This window comes from Astyanax mexicanus, chromosome 8, assembly GCF_023375975.1.
Source record: "Astyanax mexicanus isolate ESR-SI-001 chromosome 8, AstMex3_surface, whole genome shotgun sequence".
NCBI classification, from domain to species: domain Eukaryota; kingdom Metazoa; phylum Chordata; class Actinopteri; order Characiformes; family Acestrorhamphidae; genus Astyanax; species Astyanax mexicanus.
Window position 1 is genome coordinate 9,716,563 of NC_064415.1, and position 2,275 is coordinate 9,718,837.

The window sequence follows — 2,275 nt, forward strand, 5'->3', positions numbered from 1 at the left end:
TCACATGTGCCGGAATGGTCCTGTCCGTCTCCAGACCACACGATTTGGTTCTTGTTTCTGTGATTTCTGCTGTCCCAGTATTTTCGTGGTCCTGAAGCCAGCACTCGTGATTCGCACTGGGATCCAGTGTGGCCCTCTGGGTGTTGGGGCGCAAATGCTGGGTCACAAGTTTTCAGCAAAGTCTAAAAATAAGAGGCGGGTCAGATCTGAAAATAACACGCAACTTTCACTGCTGATCTAATCTATGAACCATATGGTGCAAAACTGCATACACTGGTTTTCTCTTATTATAGAGAAATAGATCCGCAGAATGGGTGAGAGAGCTGCTGTGAAGAGAGTTTAAATCTGTATGAGAGCGTTATCATCATGCAGTAAAGAACGCTTAGGGAAATAATGTTTATTTTCTTTTTGTCTGTTTTCAAAATTTACTTTATATTTTTATTGTATTGCAGACAGCAGGAACCCAATGAATGTTTTGTGTTATATCTCAAATCAAGAGGCTTTTATTGTCATTACATCTGAGTACAGGTACACAGTGTAGTAAAATTACGTTCCTTCGGAACCATGGATGCAACATGGAACAATAAGCAATAGAGAACATAAAGTGCAAGAGTGACGACAGTGCAACGTAAAATTATAACACTAAATAACAATAAATACAAAAGACAAGACAATTTAAAAGATAGGACAGTGCAGTACCGATACGGTATAATAAAGTGTATAGTGAGGAAAAGGTGAAGAGATGTAACAAATAGAACATATATAATCACAGCAGTTACTGAGGTAGATAGAGAGTTTATAGTTTTAGAGAGTGGCAGCAAATATTGCTGATAGGGATAAAGACATTTCAGTCTCTGTGTGCTGAGTGTGTGTGTGGGTGAAGTTCAGTCTTTGTGTAAGTGTGTTGGGTGTGTGGTGGGTGGGGTGGGGTTCAGCTCTGTCTCTGTGCGTTGAGGAGTCTGACTGCCTGGTGGAAGAAGCTGTTGCAGAGTCTAGTAGTGGAGGCTCGGATGCTCCTGTATCTTCTGCCAGATATCTGTCTTAATTTAATGTGTTCATTTACATCCATTTGTGCATTTCAGGCCTGCAAAACATTAAAAAAACAAAATTATTGTCACTATGTAATTATTTTTTATTTATTTATTTTTTAAAACATGTTTTCTCACAATACTCTCTACTTGGGACATGTCAGGACCTGTATCCTCTTCTGGCACAGCCATGCATTTGTGTGGAAGCCCATTTCCGCCACCTAAAATAAACACAGTTTATTTTTTTTCCCCATTATTAAGTTAATTATTTTGGGTCATCATTTTGAGATGCTTAAATCATTAAAAGAAATAGCGGGATTCAAATAAAAAATGAAAAGCTTTTAACCCCTTTGAAATGCCTTTAATGTCCCATATAAAATAACTTATTTACATTCTGAAAATTTGAGGGCTTTGAAATCTCCTACAGGACACTTTGAGAAGCTGCCTGTTTTCTCTCTACTCCACTTAATAAATTAATAATTCCAGATAAGAAACAGGAATCAACCCAAATTCTGCATGTTTGAAAATAGACGTAAAAACTAGACACACATAATGTAACTAAAGGTTTGTAGGAAATTAACTGTTTGGTTTGTATTCAGGAATATATTAAGCTAAAATAAAGTTCAGGAAAAAACAATTTATTATTTTATTCTTTTTTTATATATATATATAATTTTCTATTACAATTACAATTAGGCTTTTCTGTAATGTTTCTTATCAAACATAAAAGCTTTTTTATGCAATGGTTGAGTAGAAACCCCTCAAGATTTAGTGGTGAAATGTCAGACAGACAGTTGACAAAAATCCTGCTGTGTTAGAGGGTTAAATTATCAGTGGTTTGACACATTTTTGTTTTTGAAAAATGTACCAGAAGTGTATGTAATGTGCAGTTGTTTTTGTTATTGAGTTGTATTTTTTCTATCTATCTATCGTCTGTCTGTCTGTCTGTCTGTCTGTCTGTCTGTCTGTCTGTCTGTTTATTTGTCTGCCTATCTGTCTATTTATTTGTCTGCCTATTTGTCTATTTATCTGTCTGTCTGTTTATTTGTCTGCCTATCTGTCTATTTATTTGTCTGTCTGTCTGTTTATTTGTCTGTTTATTTGTCTGCCTGTCTGCCTATCTGTCTGTCTGTCTGTCTGTCTGGCCTGCTGGAGCTGTAGTTGATCAGTCAGGCCGGTAGGGGGCTGCAGTGCTGCTGTAGTGTTGCTGCTGAACGTGCGCGCTCGTGCGCGTGTGCGCCTGCGCG